Source organism: Solanum dulcamara, chromosome 8, assembly GCF_947179165.1.
Source record: "Solanum dulcamara chromosome 8, daSolDulc1.2, whole genome shotgun sequence".
In the NCBI taxonomy this organism is placed as follows: domain Eukaryota; kingdom Viridiplantae; phylum Streptophyta; class Magnoliopsida; order Solanales; family Solanaceae; genus Solanum; species Solanum dulcamara.
Genome location: NC_077244.1, coordinates 13,714,760 through 13,723,838, shown reverse-complemented (window position 1 = coordinate 13,723,838; position 9,079 = coordinate 13,714,760). Strand labels below are relative to the sequence as shown.

The 9,079-nt window shown below is 36.8% G+C and overlaps 1 pseudogene; it reads left to right on the top strand.

Moving 5' to 3' along the window:
* Positions 1-2,767: 2,767 nt before the first annotated feature.
* Positions 2,768-3,472, top strand: LOC129901219 (mitochondrial import inner membrane translocase subunit TIM17-2-like; annotated as a pseudogene).
* The last annotated feature ends 5,607 nt before the right edge of the window (positions 3,473-9,079 follow it).

The following is a 9,079-nucleotide window of genomic DNA, read 5'->3' as shown; positions in this document are numbered from 1 at the left end:
CAGATACTTTCTAGGAATTGAGTTCACCAGATCAACAGAAGGAGTACTCATGCACCAGAGAAAGTACACTCTTGAGCTTATAGCAGAGGTGGGAATGGCAGCAGCCAAGACAGCAGGAACACCCATAGATGTCAATCTCAAACTAACATCAAAGCAGTATGATGACCATGTGAACAAAAGGCAAGAAGATGATCCTCTAGTAGATCAAGCAGCATATCAAAAGCTCATAGGTAAGCTGTTATATCTTAATATGACCAGGCCAGACATATCCTTCAGCACTCAAACACTTAGCCAGTTCCTAAATCAGCCAAAGAAGTCTCACATGGAAGCTGCACTAAGAGTAGTCAGATATTTAAAAAGGCAACCTGGACAAGGTATACTACTATCCAGTCACTCAGATAATCAAATCACTTCCTTTTGTGATGCAGACTGGGCAGCTTGTCCACTCACCAGGAAATCAGTCACAGGCTACTTGATCAAGATGGGAAAGTCATTGATTTCATGGAAAGCCAAGAAACAGACCGCAGTTTCAAGGAGCTAAGCCGAAGCTGAATATAGAAGCGTGGCTTCAACTGTTTCAGAAATTGTTTAGCTGTTAGGAATGCTGAAGGAGGTGGAAACTGAAGTTGAGATACCAGTACAGATGTACAGTGATAGCAAGGCACAATTCAAATTGCTGCAAATCCAGTGTATCACGAAAGAACAAAACATATAGAAATTGATTGCCACTTCATTAGAGAAAAGCTGCAACAAGGCATGATTAAAGTCGACTACCTACCAACTCAAGAACAACCTGCTGATATATTGACAAAAGGGTTGTCCAGAGCTCAACATGAGCATCTAATGTCCAAGCTAGGAGTTTTGAACATATTTGCACCTCCTAGCTTGAAGGGGAGTGTTAAGATAGTTAAGGAGTAGGTAGTTAGAGATAGGGACAGTTTAGTCATTTATAAGATGTGAATGGGAAAAAATTCTGACCACCGGTAGCGAATGCTTTTGCACCCGAGCCTGTAGTTGGTAGGTCAAATCCCTCTGTCCAAGTGATTGAGTTGAAGCTTTGGGCATAGAGCGTCTTCCCAAACAAAGCAGCCTTCAGCAGGAGCTGCACTACAGTGCCTCAGCTCTGGGAACAGGAAGGAACTTGTAGCTTGCTTCTGTCCTTAGTCAATTTTGGACTGAAGTTGTTCTGACTGCCGTATCTTTTTTGAACCGAATACCTTCCCCTCATCTTACTTCCCGCCACAAAGACAATAAGAGAAGGACGAATTTTCCTATTATTTTCTTAACTGAGATTTCGATTTTGGTTTTTCCGCACCATATTTTGATATGCCTCTTCTTCGATTCGAAATTCCCAGCAAAGAACTAACTAACTGAATTAGTTAGTTAGTTAACACTTAGTTAGCTGTGTATATATATAGCTAATGATACCTTGTAAAGAGGATTAGGGCATTTTCAGCCCCAAAATGAAAAACGCATTTTGAGCTCTCTCTTTCTCTCATCTTCATCTTCATCCTCATTCTCTTCACTGTGTATTGATGTGTATCTGAGCACTCACTCTCAGAGAAGTTCAATTAGGATAACTATGATGAAGTGATGCAGTATTCAATTTTTGTATTCGGAAGTTGTTGTTTCTTTCTAATTTGGGATTGTATAATGGTAAAACACATACCTAAAGTATAACGTTTTTGTGAGTTTCCTACCTAAATTATAGGTGTTCATTTTTCCTACCTGGACTATTTATCAAAACACATATCTACTATGGGTTGATCCCTTTTTCTACCTAAGCGATAATGATATTTCAGGCAGAAGAAGGGAACAACTAATAGTTGAGGTGTGTTCTATTAAATAGTTGGTGATAGTTTTAGGTAGGAAAATCGCAATAACGTAATACTTCATGTGTATGTGTTTTATCATTAACCTTTTTTTCCAGATAACCTTTGTATCTGAGTTACTCTGTACTCCACTTGGTGGAAATATACTAAGAAATCACCTCATATTTTTTGGCCGCTATAATTTGAACCTAAGACCTCATGATTCTCAACCCCACTTCATTGACTACTACAATACACTCTTGGTTGCATATGTGTTCTACTTTTGATTGATGGAGGGATGATTTTCAAAAGAACGGTTTTTGTTGTTGAGATACCTTGTCCGAGGTGTTATCCTCAAAATGACATTTGTTTCAACTTTCAACAAACCTATTGATTTCTATCTTAGTCTATCAAAGTTTATAGCTTGGCTTCTTTAATTTGCTGAAATGTTTACTGCTGTTAACATTTCTGGCCTAAGAGTGATGTGAAGTTGTTAAGTCGTCCAGTCTAAAGAATAAAAAACTATAGATTAATCCTTATGGGGAAAAAATGCTTGCATTATGAAGAAACTGGCAAGTTGATAAGTAGCTGAGAAGAAGTTATCAACCTCTTTCCTTGATTAAAAAAATAGTTATTAACCTCTTTATATATACACTGAGTTACTTTGATTCTTGAGCTGAGTTCTGATTCTAAGAGCTGTAGGAAAAAAGGTTGTTCTTGTTATAAGTGTTGAATGCATAGTTTGTGTTCATGTTAGTGGTTTTGTTGATTCCAATGTTTATTGTGATTTTATCTTTACAGCCCCTTGATGATGCAGGTTGATGAGAATGTTCTGATACAGGTGAATTCATTAAATTAAACCAATCACTTCCTTGGAAAGTAATAGCAAGTCTGCTTGGTTGGTGTCATCCCCTTTTAACTTGTGTCCTCCTAGTTAGAGCTCGTTCCCTGTTACAATGGGAACACCTGGGACCTCTCATGAATCTTGCCCTGACCGTATACTTGATGACGTTGGCGTAGCATTTGGTATGGGGTGTTGTTGGAGGTTCAGCCTTCCACTTCTTAAAAGGCATATACAACTCGCCTAAAGGTGAGCGCTTGATTGGTGGTACACAGGCAGTGCGCATGAATGCTCCTCGTATTGGTGGTGGTTTTGCTGTGTGGGATGGATTGTTCTCCACATTTGATTGTACAATGGTATATCTCCGACAGAAAAAAGATCCTTGGAACTCAATTATTGCTGGTGCAGCAATTGGTGGCTTTCTACAGATGCGGCAGGGATTAGGTGTTGCTTCTATATCAGAAATGTTTGGTGGAGTTTTACTTGCATCGATAGAGGGAGCTGGAATTATGTTAAATAAAGTCATGAGTGCTCCCCAGAATTTCCCACCCATGGATGAGCCACTACCAAATGTCCTTGGATATCCACCTGATCAACCAATGGGGCAACTGCCTGGTCAAGCTCCAGTAAGTATTGATGGTATGATGATAGAATCTTCAGCACCATTCTCTTCTTCCTCAACTTCCTAGTTTGGAGAGCTTTTTGGTGGTGGTAAGAAGGAGGAGACTGCGACAAGCGGTGGTAGCATGACACAGTTTTTAGAGAGCTTTGATGCTCCTAGCCCACCTACTTTTGAATATAAATGAGTTTAGAGATTTAATTTTCAAGTTAGTTAATGTATTGTTTGGATTCTTTATGTATTGACTTGGAACGAGTGTGGCCAAGGTTTTGGTAAGTTTCATGGAAAAGGTAGTTTTTTGAACAAATGTCTTCCTTCAAAATCAATTGTGCTTGCTATAGAAATTGTACTAGAAAAGGGAATAAACTCTTGCTTTAGATGTATCAACATACTCTCTCTGTGTGTGAAGATTACCATAATAATGAGAATTAGAATACATTGATATTGTAAATCTGTTGTGTCTTGTTGTCAATTAGACGTGTTATGATCTTGGTGTATTTGAATCTTATAGATTTTAAAGTTGTTGAATTTATTATTGAACTTGTAATATATCTTAGAAATAAAATTTTGTACCTGGGGAAAACTATATTAATCTCTCAGATCAGTGTTGCCTAACTATTACATCTTTTAGCTTATTGCTATTTTATGTGGGGGTATTGTTATATGTGATATGGGTTTGTTCTTTCTTAAAAAACGGAGAAGAACATAGATAGTTAAGCTTAATGTACTCCCTCTTGCCAGCACATTCATGCTGGACCTCTTATCTAATGACGTTTTTATCTGCTATCTTTGTGCGTTATGCAAACCTCAAGTTATCTCTATTGACATAATAACATATTCACAACTCATTATCACCGCATTTCTCCCTTTCTCTAACATGCTTTAGGCTCTCTGCTTCACTCAAGAGGACAAGAAAAGATTCTCTACTTTTTGTTTCCACCTTGAGTAGATCTAAGTAGCAGAGCCCTCAATTCTAAGCATGTCGTTTCTCTTTTCTTGTCTTGAATTTCTACTTTGTGTCAGCTTCATTGTAAGCTTTGGATTGAGATTTTCTCTGTCCCGTCTCCAATGTTCAAGACAAGAAATGAGAAGAAAAATCTTGTACCGATCTGGAAGTTTAAGTTTTTAATTGTTTTGGAGTTCCTAAAATACACAAGTGAAGTTGACAACATGATAGTTCCTGGATGGGCAGGGTGTTCAATCTTTGGTCTTCGACATGTTTTCTTGTTTCTTATTTCTCATCCTAGATTTGACTGATATGAGCATTTTGGTGGTCAGTACACTTGTAACACTTCTTTATCGATGCCAATTTTGAGTCTAGTAAATGGCTTATTATGGACCTTAATATGACATAGTACTTGACATAAAATTATATTGGATCATGTTTTTGATGGTGTTAATTTTTTTATTATTGTATGATCATTTGGCCACTTTTGTTCCATCCTGACTGATACACAAATGGGGAAAAAATAATGTGCGGCATGTATTTGGTTGTATGTGGAAAATTCTTGCTTGGGTCAAATGTGGTATGTGGGAACATTTGTTTGGGCAGGCATATAGAGATCTCTCTTTTTGCAGGCCATTTCTGGATGACATGTTCCACTGTATTTTTTATTGCTTGGCTACAATAAGTCTTACATCTTGTGGTACATTTTGTAGTGAATATACTTTTTAGAAAACAAAAACCTTGCTTAGATTGTTAAAACCATTTGTTAGACGGCAAATGCCTTCCACACCCAAGGGTGTATCCTAGTGATCAATGAAGTAGTTGAGCAACATGAGGTTTCAGGTTCAATTTCCAACCTAGACAAACACTCGGTGATTTCTTTCTATCTGTTCTCGCCTTGGTAGACTAAATTACCTAGTACCTGTTGCTAGTGGGGCAGGCTAGTGCGTGCAAGCTGGTTTGGAAGTAACCTCAGGGCTTCGGTTCAATGGCATGGAAGAAACAAGTGATGTGTGAGTGAGACAATCGCCATGGATTTGATCCCTACCTATACTTCATGCTACCTTTCAAATACTTAACTCAATAGTCGTATTCGAGAAATTACCTCTTGAAGTCAAAATCCTAACTTGGACGGTTATACTTTTGTTTATATTCCATTTACATTGCTTTTTGACAATGAATTTGAGAATTTCAATTAATTAATAGAAATAAAACAGACCGTGTTTTTGTCTATACCTAATGCAACACATAATTTTAAAAGGGTTAATTTCATATATGTATCAAAAAGTTATTAGTTTACAAAAAATATGATCATATTTTCATTTACACAAAAGTAAGCCAAAAAGAGGCCATGGGCTGAACACAACAAGGCTCAATTTGGCCCAAGGCTATTAGGCTTTTTTTGCTGAACAATATAAGGCTCAATTCGGCCCAAGGCCATAAGGCCTTTTTCCTCTCTTTTTTTTCAAAACTTTTTTCATGGATTTTTTTTCATCTATCAATATTGTATAAATAGTGTAAAAGCATATATATATATATATATATATATATATATATATATATATAAAAACAATTATGTAGTTGTGACACCCCGGAATTTTTTTTCGCAAAGACTCGAACATTTCTTCACGTGTGGGTAGACTCGGACCGGAGGACTTGTAATTCTACACATGAGTTAGGATTAATTCCTAAGTATTTGAAGTGTGTTAAATGTGTTTAGGGGTCATAAGGGATCTCTAACACCAAGTCGAGTCCAAAGAACTCCAATCGATTAAGTTTTCGGACGAGTTAGTATAAGGGTCAACTTCAAACGACCATATCTCCTAGGATATAAATAAATGGGTGGCCCACGACCTACCAAATTAAAGGTATTTGAGTCTTCTTTCCAACTCCACAAAGATTTCAATTTTTGGAGTTCGGAGTCAAAAGTTATGGCCATTGTACTACAGAATAGTACTACAGGAATTTCAGGCCTGGGCGAAATTTAGGCTTGGCGCTCCAGTGGCGCCCCACGCCACTATAGCGCCAGAAAATAGCCTCAGTAGTTTGGGGCTTGGCGCGACGTGCCACTATTAGATGTGCAGGGTTTTAAGCCTATTTTGGCTTGGCGCTGCAGTGGCGCGGTGCGCCACTATAGCGCCAGCAAGGTTTTTGCCCAATTTTTCAGATTTTTGAAGAGGGGCAACTTGGACTTTTCCCTAATTATATATACTCTATCCTTGAACATTTTGGGACCATTTTTCAGTCCTCCCTCTCTCTAAAAAGCCCTAAAATTTTCCCTCTCTTCATCTTCTTCTTCTTCTCCAAATCCTTCTCCAACAAAGATTGCCTTCAAGAGCTTCAAGAATTCAAGCCTTCCATTGAAGACCTAACATCAAGGTTAGTCTTCAAACAAGGTATGTAAGGCTAACCTAAAATATGGATTGAGTTCTTCCATATGCCCATAGATATGTTGGTTAGGAGTTGTGAAAGAGTTGCACCTTCTAGAAAGGTTTTCTTGAAAGTTTTCCCTAAACTATGGAATGTTTTTAGATACTAATGGTTGATTGATGATTTTAATGACTTGAGTTACTAAATAGTTATTTTTCATATTATCGACTACAAATGTACCTTTGTATATAGATTTATAGGTATTGACGATATTCTTGAGTTGAGTTTTGTTGAGAGTAAGGATTCATGTTTCATTCACATGAACCCAAGATGAGATTTCTTTTGTCATAATTGTCTTGAGGTTGAGATGGATAGTTGTGTGTATATATGTATTGATTGGAACGGAAAGAATGAATTGGATAGTTAAGAATGTCCCTTTGTTTCTATAATTTGAACATAGGACTAAAATGATGATTGTGGAGTAGATGTTTGATAATGATGTGATGATAATATTTGACAATGATGTGATGATAATATTTGATGGTGATGTGAATGGTGGTGTTTTGATGATGGTGTAATAATGATGCGAGTGACGATGTTTTGATGATGGTGTGAGTGATGATGTGAATAGTGATTATTTAATATGTGTAGAATGATTGATGAAGAGGTATGTTGATGAGGATGTTATATGATGAAGTAAATTGGAGTCTAATGTGATTATGTGATATGTGATTTTCATAATCTGAGTTGACTGGAGTCTTATGAGTATTTTGAAAATAAAGAATTTTTTGAGAAGAAGTTTTAAATAAATAATTTGAGAGCATTTTTGCATAAACTATTTATACACTATTTTTGAGTTTAAGAATGATTATTTTCATCTATGATTTAAAAAGAGTTTAAGCATGAGTTGAGTTTGAGAAGTCTTTTAATTATTTTTGAACATGAGTGTTTTTTAGTATAAATGAGTTGAGCATTTTTTTTACATAAAAAGGTCTATTTTGAGATTGTATAAATTTTAAAGAGAAGAGTTTGATGAGTCGAGATGAATTGATTTAAAAGAGTCCAATGAGGCTAAATGAGTATGTTACTCGCTTGATAGATATGAGCATATTGAGTCTTGGGAGGAGTATCGAGCACCGAATTGGGTAAGAGTAAAGTTCATACTCAAACCCAATAACTACATCGCCAAACATAGGAGGGGATTGAACCGTTAAATTCGGATGCTTCTCCAAAATGTTTTTCCTGACATTATAGGACTCAGTTGGATTGGATACATGATTGGTTGATGCGTTCATACCCTGTCAAGGTATGAACGGACGCGGCAACAACGTCGGCTTGTTGTACTATCACTCGCTCATATGGTGATGGTTGTCGGTTAGAGAAACTCCCAATTGAATAGATTGTGCTTGATCTGATTGGTTTGATTGTGATTGTAGATGATTGAGTTGAATTGTAAGACATTGCATAACTTAATTTGCATATTTATTGAGTTGAGCCCCTTTGAGTTGATTGTGAGTTGATTGCATTGATCGGATTGGATTAGATGAATTGTGATTTGATAGTGTACGATTGGACTTTATTGGATTAGATGATATGTTAATTGGGTTGAATGAGAGGATATATGAATGGATTGGATCGGATCGTATATGACCGGGTTGAACCGATTGTATACGATTGGATTGAATCAGATGATATATGATTTGATTAAACTGTATTGTGTATGATTGGATTGGATTGTATGATGTGTGATTGGTCTTTGTCTAGAAATATATTCTTACTTTAGACTTATGACGTCTTATGTGAGTCTCTCCTACCTTTCTGATTTGAGATAGTTGATCCGATGTTATTCTTCCTTGAGGTATGTTTCATTCTGCCATATTACATACTCGTACATTCTATGTATTGACGACTATTTGGACATGCATCATTTCATGATGCAGAGACAGGTTTAAGAGATCGTCAATAGAAGCACCATTGAGGATCTATACACACTCAGCGTATTGGTGAGTCCTTCCCTACATCTGGAGGACACCGCTTATATCATTCTTGCATCGAGTTAGCCCTTTTCATTTTGAATTGAGGTAGCCATGAACATGTCATTGGCACCAATTAGATAGTAGTGATAGAGGCTTCATAGACTAGATAGTGAAGGGTCGATTGAGTATTTCTTTCCTTACATTATTCTTGTCAAACTATTTTTAATGACAAATATTAGAGTTGATTTGTTGGCCCATTGCCTTTATTCTTTGAGTTAGATCGATGTTTTGAGTTGCCCACCAACTTTTCTCTTTATTTTTTTTGTCTTCCGCTGATTGAATGAATGAACGGATGTGTGATCAGGCTATGTGGTTCGCTTGGGAGCCAGAAATGGTTTCTGAGTGCCGGTTACGTCTAGGGTACCCTCCCGGGGCGTGACAGTAGTGTATATGTAATGTATTAATTTTTTATAAATAGTTATGTAGTGTATATGTAATATATCGATATTATATAAA